Genomic DNA, 8,513 nt, shown 5'->3' with positions numbered 1-8,513 from the left:
TGGAGAGGGTCCAGAGGAGGCCACTCGCATGATCCGGGGGCAGCAGGGCAGGCCCTACGAGGAGAGGCGACGGGACCTGAACCTGTTCGGCTTCCACAAGAGAAGGCTGAGAGGGGATCTGGTGGCCATCTAAAAACTTGCCAAGGGGACCAGAAGGCTATGGGAGAGTTCCTGTTCCCCTGAGCACTACCGGGAGTAACAAGGAATAACGGCCATAAGTTGACTGAGAGTAGGTTCAGGATGGAGGTGCTACTTCACTGTCAGGGCAGTTAGGAGCTGGAACTAAGTTCCAAGGGAAGTGGTGCTTGCTCCTACCCTGGGGGTCTTGAAAAAGAGGCTCTGTAATCACCTAGCTGGGGTCATTTGACCCCAGCATCCTTTCCTGCCCATGGCAGGGGGTCAGACTTGATGATCTACTTGGATCCCTTCCGATCCTACCAACTATGAAAGCCATCCTCTCCAGTATCAATCCGCTTCAGCTCAACATACAGCCCACATGCAGTCCACAGAGACCTAATTTCAAACACCTTTGTTGTGTTGATCAATGTTTGGGATGTATATCAATTTCCAATTTAACTGTGTTAAATTTTAGCTGTGAAAATGCTCTCGGTACCAGTTTTCACCTTGCCTGATAGTCATTGTACATCAAACCTTATTGTAATAAACCAGGATCTCATCTGGTGAGATGATTAGTTCTAGTGACTTCAGGTCTATAATGTTCTAAGATTTACTTTTCTTATGCAAGCATTATTCTAGCATGAAGTATCTATGTTTAAGGCAATGACCTGAGAAATACCTTTATTCTAGCCTGACAGAGTTCCCTTAGTGTTCCTTAATTTATACATCCCATCTTAAAAATGAAATAATAAACTAATTAATAGTGCAATTGATTGCATTTTTGTTGTTTTCTCGTAATAATTCATGCCAAACGAGCTTGATGTCAGCAGATCCGATTACTGTATAGCTGACCTTTATTTAAGCAATAAGACACACATGACAAGCAGTGCATTCCTGTGTGATTATGCCTCCAGTGGTGTTAGGAGGCACAAGGTCAAAAGGCTCAGTGACTTTAACTACCTGAGAAGTGGAGTGTAATCCCCTGGAAATGGGCTGTCTGGAGTGTCTTATTGCTATTTCAGAAAGGGAATTATTTCTTTTGAAAGATAGCTGCATGCATTACTTTCTGTAATTGGCATGGGTATGACATCACTGACTGCCAATCAGAAAGCCTCTTCATCCAGGGGTCTTAATGCTCTTAATTTCAAATGCAGGTTAGGTGAGCAAAGGGGCTTTGTTAGTATGACATGTCATCCTCCTTGTTTATTCAACCACATATGCTTGCTCAAGCAAGGAAAGTAAGGCTCACACTTAGGCATGCCCACGCCTACAGGATTTTGAACTGCATTCTACTCTGGTTTTTGCACCATCAGCAGAAATATTATCTACATTGTGTTCATATGCTGTGAGTAGAGATATGTATGCCTAAAAGAACCAGGTTGGCTTTTAGAAGATCTCAGGTTGCGTTTGCAAAACTGGCAGTGGATTGGGGGCGATGGAAGGGGCTGGAGGGAGGTTAATGTTCAGGTTGAATACACCTATATCCCTGACCTGTATGTCCCTGTAGAGCTGAGGATGGAAGTCTTATCTGCCTTTAGTTCTCCGTGCAGCCACTAACTCTGCTTGTCAAAAGGAAAATCATAGCATGACGCCACTTCTCTGATCATGGTGCTTTTCAAGCAGTCTATGCTGGGATGCAGCATGGGCACCAAGGCCCAGCTGTTATGGTGCAATGCATTGCTGCCAGTTCATTAGGGTTGATCATAAGTAAGAATTTGTGCCTGACTAAAAGTGGCATAAGCATTATTTTAAGCTAAGCAATGCAAGAAGTTGGAAAGAAAAGGGAGGTGCAGGGCCAGGCAGACACTTGAGTATTCAGGTACTGTAGCAGCGATTTCCAAATCGATGTTTAGCCATCAAACTCTTTCAACCTAGCACAGACTTTGCCTTTTTATTGACAAACATAACTCCAGTATAATAAAACCCTCCTAATTTACAGTTATTGTTGATACATAGATGGACCTGAAGCTTTAGCAGCCTGAGGGTGTCAGACCAGGATGGGGGAAAAGTATGATATTTAGCACTGTAGCGTTAAGCTCACCATGGTACTGGTTGCCCTAATGAAATCTCAGTGTTGCCACTGCTGTAGGTTAACATTATGACTAATTTTCAAAGACGCTCAAGCCAGCTGGGCAAGCCGTCCAAAATTCAATACAATTCCTAGCCTACAGCAGTATTTGCAGGGTTTCCCACACTTAAGTCTGGTCCAGCCAGAGCTTTGTATGACAGTGGTGATTAGGGGGGTGATTTATACCAGTGTAGCCATATGGGAACAACTGTAAGTCTAGATATTGTGCGGTAAAAAGACACCTTATCCTTTCTCTTACTAAAATGAGATACGTGGATATATGCGCGTTTCCACTGCTATACGCAAGTCCTTATTTAGTGGCTTGTACCACTTTAATTACATTATGGCTAATTACACACATTCAAAAAACCAGAGGCAGAAGTTATGTAAGTTATGTGGTTTTTGTAAGCAGTGTAGTTTAAATCAGTAGTGAGCAGAACATGGATTTGGCCTTTTGGGCAGGGCGGTCTGTGTGCGCCGAACCAGTCTGTGCGCCGAACTTCCGTTCTGTTACAGGTGTAGACCACTTTCCAATCGCTCTTATACTGGTAAAAGTGTAATGTCTGTACCTGGCCTGTGGATGTAAATAAGACAGTACAGCCTTTCTGTGTGTGGACAAGGCTTGAGTAGGCCAGACATCTTTTTAGCTTGGTGAGAGATGCTGTATGGATTGGACAACACTGATTGAAGAAGCTGGCTTGTTGAATTGGTTTAGTGTTTTACAGGAGGGGTGGAGGGAAGGTCCCAGCCGCTCAAAAGTGTTTCCCCTTTCTCCTGTAAAGCTTAGCCTGGGAAGGCTGCAGAAGGAGACCCTACTGTAGTTTCCCCCAGCCTTGGGGGACAAAGGAGCAGGGGTGGGTGTAGGGGTTAGAACGGGTTCAGAGGTGGAACTGATACAGGATCTGGGGAGAAAGGATTGATTTTGGGATGGAAAGCAGTGTTAATCACCAAGCAGGGTGCGAAGCAGCTGTGGGGATGCTGATAGACACCCCATGTCTTTCCAGCGATCCAGTGAGAGCTCAGAGGAGTTCTCAGCAGCGCCTTATGTTTATCTTGCAGGCCCTCTAGCCAGCAATTTTGCCATTGAAGAAAAGGAGCCGTCACTGGTCCCATATAGAACAGCATGGGCGTGGGTTTTCAGTGGGCTGAACTGATGTCAGGAGTCCTTCCCAGGTTGCTAAATGTGAGGGATGTTAAATTGGCAGAGGGTGGGGAGGCAGGTGACACTGTTCTTGGCATGAACTAGAAGCCTAAAGAATACTATAGAAGTTGGGCAGCTGAGAGGCTATCAGGGAAGGATAAGGGTAAATACTGCACTGTAAAAAGGGCAAATATTTATATAGTCTTAAATAAAGTATAGTTATTTATACACGGTATTTCTTACTAATATTTCAGTAATATTTCAAATGTCATGCATGGAAATATCACAGACAGATGCATTGTAACATAATGATTCATCTCTAGAACTCAATTAACCTGGTGCAACCTTCTGTGTGAAAGTGGGTCCTAAATCTTGATTTTTAGTGTGTGTGTGTGTGTGTGTGTGTGTGTGTGTGTGTGTGAGTGTGTGTCTTGAAGGTGAACATAACTCTGGACTAGCAAATGCAGTTTCTAATTAGTGTTCTTATTTTTGCTTTAAACAGTGAGCAAGATATGGTGGCCATGAGTAGGATCTAATGTTCATGGTTGGAAGACATTTTTCATGCAGGACCGAGGTAATTCTCTTTCTTTTTTTAACTATGCAAACCTGCTGCTGTTAATAATGGACACTTTGGGGTGTTTATTGACGATAATCATGACTTGGGATTTTAGGAGATTTCAAGGGCTCTACGTCTGGTTTTCTGTTTCAATTTGCATTCACTGACAAATGAATGTACGTGTGATTGCCCTCTGTAATGCACATGATACATTTCTTAACACCCTTTGGAAATGCTGCCGCTGTAAAGAATTAAATCAAAGTATCTATCTTCTTCATCCTATTAAGTTTTCCTGCGGATCTTTTATTCCATCCTGTGCTACTTTTTACTAGGTGCATCTGACATTGGTGACCTAAATAACATACATTACTTCATTGCCTCTAAGATAGTAAAGTAAATACATTCTCTAAAGAGCATAAGCAAACCTTGTTTAAGGGGAAAATAAATTAGGCAACAGGAGAAATGAATGATCCTCCATAATGCATACCCTATAATAAAATAATTGGTATTTTATGAAGGAGATGACTCTAGCAATTTTCAGTTCCCTGCTAGGTATGCTAGAATATGTTATTCAAAAAGGCACAATCAAAACCACCTCTTTCTATTGACAAATGAGAATTATTCACTTTGGTATCTCTTCCTTATTTCTAGAATAGAGCTGGGGGATTTATATGCAAGCTGCCTATCTTCCAACACCATGTTAATTAAAAGCCTTGGTTATTATAATGAAAGTCCTGTAGCTTTCCTGTCATATCTAGCCCCTTGAAATGGAATAGGAATCTTTCTCTCCACTGGGCAATGCTCCTCACTTCTCCCATTATGCAAGCAGAGAACAAGTACCTGCGATTTAATAGCCTTGCAGCTATTAAATAGATTTGCAGCTCATGCTGGAGGGGGGTTGAAAAAATGGGAGGCAATGAAGTTTGTTGCTGTGCCCTTGGGGAATGGGAGAATGCCCAGGGGATACACATGCTATCACACAGCACTTCACACCTGTCCTACCGATATCAGTGATTGAAATGTCAAGAAACAAGGTACAGTGCAGTGGGAGGTAGGGCTGGCTCCTCAGGTCCTGGAGGGGAAGGGACTTACTCGTGGGCCTGGCAGAGCTGCTCCATATTCTGGCTTCATCTGTGCTGCTGAGGTACAGAGTAGCGCAGGGGTGAACTATCCAGTGGCAGCACCATTTGAGAGAGCCACATGCTCTCATGCAGTCTTTGGAAAGCTGTAGCCTGCTCCCCATGGCATCCCAGTTGAGTGACCTGCCACCGAGGATGAGCAGGCCTCTACCCTGCCTCCTCCATTTGCCCAGGTTTGAGGATGTACCTACCTGCCCCTTGACAATTCACCCTGGGTTTCTCCATACCATCACCTTATTGAGAAAAGCCCTTGCAAAGATGTGTGGCGAGGCTTCTTCTTACATGTGGGCACCCATGCAAAGCTCTTTATAGCACTTGGGATGCCTTTTGATGTCTCAGCTACATAACTGCAGTTACTGATGCTGGTAGGTGGAAGTTTTTGGAGTCCAGGCACTCCCGTGCTGGATCAGTTAATGTAGTGGCAGGTGAGTGCCTTTGAGCACTGCAGAGGTTAGGGCTCCTAGAGTGGGGAGCTGGGGGTGGCAGGCTGCATACAGGTGTCTTACCTATGCTGAGGACACAAAAACAGTCCCTCGCTGCTGCTGCTGCTCACATAGCTGCCGCCGCCGGGTGCCCCCTCCCTCGGTGTTGCTTTTATGGTGAGAGAGTCCATGCACCCAGATGCTTCTGCAAGAGCAATGCCGTGCAGCTGCTTTTGCTGCTTGGGCATGGACTTCCTGGGGGCACAGGGCGGATTCTGGTACTAAGTTGATGGCGAAGCCTGGGATCCCACTCACCCACTTGAAATTACACTGTTGTGTACTGTGCAAACGAGCGATTGTGTAATTTTCTGTGCTGTTCCCTCTGCTTTGCTCCCAGTGGTAATGAAGGCAGCTTGTGTTATGAGCACAGTGATACAAAGAACAGTCTCTCTCACGTATCAGAAACACTTCTTATATGGTCTTTAATACATCTTCCATGGTAGGTGCACTCCTTTGAGGTGAGTTATGGATCCATATTGTCTTCAGACCAAAGTAACTTGTATGCCATCCTTCCTTGTCGTGTGTTACTCTAGATATGTTTCGTAAATATATACATAACTATATGCTGAAGTTTTCTCCTGGCTTGCGGGTAAATCTGGGTCTTAACTTGGGCTTTAACCTGAGCACCTGCGTCTTTTTCATAGCAACTCATTTATTGCCCTTGGTGCTTTGATACTTTTAAGGGCTATACTAACTAATGAGGAAGAGAAAGAGAGCAAATGTATATTGTACCTACCTGCTGACACTTTCGGTTCATTCCTATTCCACTTGTTAGGTACCTAAGAATGATCCTGATCTATACTGCTCATGTCTCTGAATGGAAAGGTGGAAGCATCATCTAACTGCTCCCTGCTTTTGTGTAAAATTAGGTGCATTCATGTTTTTTCAGAGCATGGAGGAATAGAATTACATTAGGCATCTAAGTGCACTTAGGCCTCTAATAGCTGGAATAAGGCCTTTGGCACCCTTGCATGTCCTGAGACACTGAGTCAAGAAGGCAACTCATACCCAAGAAGTGGATGTGAAAGTTGATACCTCCACCTCATTTTTGGTTGCACATACCATATAAGTCACACGAGCATGCAAAAAAACCCTGTTTATAGAGAAGGGCCCAAATTGTTCCAAGTAGCGAGTCTGTAGAGCTGCAGGTGAATAAAAAGGGTGATTACAGTTGCGGTGGGAGATTATATGGTATGTGCAACCAAAAATGAGGTGGAGGTATCAACTTTCACATCCACTCAGCTGTAGTAGTCCAACTATGAGAGAGCTTGAGTGCCAAGAGGCAAGAACCACAGGATTTTCAGCTTTGTTTGAAGCCCTCTTTATTTTCTATTCTGAGCGCGTACATAAAACACATTAGTTAAGAAAGCTTTCAAATTATTAACATATCTCGTACTTGTCTTTGAGCCAAATGAATAGCATTTGGCAAGCCATCTAAGGGTATTACACGAAGTGCTTCTTGACTTGAGGCTTAATAGAGAATGCAGGATTGAATTTGCTACTGGTGCCTGCTAGTGATCAAACAGTTCAGGGGCCAGCCGTGTTTTCCTATTATAGAAGCCTGTTCTGACTGTTTGATGGTGAAGCCAGTTGAAATTTTATCCAGATTGAATTGGTTGTTAAAGCAATATGATTTCCTTTTGTAATTCCTGTTTGATCAAACATTCTTGGAAACCTTTCAGTGCCACTGTACTAGGAGGAATGTGGCTGCTTCAGCAGGTAAGGCCTTCATTTGGCAAAATTTAGCAACCAAAATGTTCATTTAGTCCATGGCATCAACTTAATTTGGAAGGCTGTTTTCAAATTAGTGGGATACTCACATTGGAGTTATTGAGCATCATTAGCAACTACCAGTTGGGCATCTGCTGGGTAGATAAAGGAAGGCACGCATGCAGAGTAGGACCCATAGGGTGCAAGGTCAGTGAGAGTTACGCTCAAACACCTTGATGGCCCCCCAAGCAGGTGGTCCGGCAGTGAGTTTTACTGATTACACCTGAGGTATGAAAGAGCTAAATCAAGGGCTCGATTGTTCACATTCAAAATGCCACTGAAGCTCTTCTCTGTCCTAGTGGAGACCCAGGGACATTGCAGGAGGGTTGGGCATTCTTTGTACCGGCCATTCTTGCAGCAAGAGCTGAGGGGCTCCGTTTTCTTTGATGCCACTGTTCATGTTAGGTGCTCATTGTTCTGGTAAGAGGCTCCAGTATTGTGCCTTGAAATTACTGCCTTGGAAGGTATGAATGTGGATGATTAGAAGAGGAGGATTAAAGCACTGGGCAGACACCTGAGGGACCTTCCCTTGGTTCTGCTAGTGGCCTGCACTGTGGCCTTGGACAGATAACCTCACCTCTCTGCACTTCATCTTCTAAATCTGTAAAGCGGAGATGATGAACCTTCCCTTGTCTGAAAAGGGCTCTGAGGGAAAAGCACTATGCAGTTCGTGAAAGAAGTAAAGCAGTAGCAGGTTGAGTTCTCTCTGGTCATTCCTGAGGGTCTCAAAAGGTACAAGCATTGGTGACATGCTCGCCGTGCCACTAACAAACTACTGCCTGCCATTGAAAAGGCTGCTTTGGTGGCTAGAACGCCTGGCAGTGGTAGTGTGGAGCATCTTGTGTCTTGCACAAGCTTCTTCCTTCTCTTCTCTTACATCCCTTTGTGCAATTTATTACGGTCAACATTTTTATTTATACATTTTAAATGCTGTGATTTATCTGACTTGGTTATGGATTTATGCAGGTTTTATTGGGCAAGTTACAATGGTTTGCATTAGCAGGGTGTTTCTGCATATTTCTTCTGGCAAGCCTATGATTTCTATCTATCTATCTATCTATCTATCTAGGCTGTGTGAAGCTTTGGTAGCTGATTTGATTCGAAGGAGATTCAGTACAATTTGGGGACTGAATTTCCAAATCAAATCGGGAGACCAGTTAAAAGCTCTGAATCGATTTGGAAAAGATTCAGCCACTTTGGAGATTTGGCCATAGACTAAACAGGCAGCTAACAGCTGCCT

At 44.0% G+C, this 8,513-nt stretch overlaps 1 protein-coding gene across 2 annotated transcripts in view; it reads left to right on the top strand.

Moving 5' to 3' along the window:
- The window catches only part of DAB1 (DAB1, reelin adaptor protein), a 771,943-nt gene that overhangs the window by 349,695 nt on the left and 413,735 nt on the right, over window positions 1-8,513 (top strand). For both annotated transcript variants that reach the window (XM_019531498.1, XM_019531499.1), the window contains one exon: window positions 3,829-3,900. The gene's annotated coding sequence lies outside the window, so the exon portion shown is untranslated. The remainder of the gene's footprint in view (window positions 1-3,828; window positions 3,901-8,513) is intronic.

Source organism: Crocodylus porosus, unplaced genomic scaffold (assembly GCF_001723895.1).
Source record: "Crocodylus porosus isolate Cpor-Errol unplaced genomic scaffold, CroPor_comp1, whole genome shotgun sequence".
Taxonomy (NCBI): domain Eukaryota; kingdom Metazoa; phylum Chordata; order Crocodylia; family Crocodylidae; genus Crocodylus; species Crocodylus porosus.
Note: the sequence above shows the minus strand (reverse complement) of the source record. Positions and strands in the feature narration are given on the sequence as shown.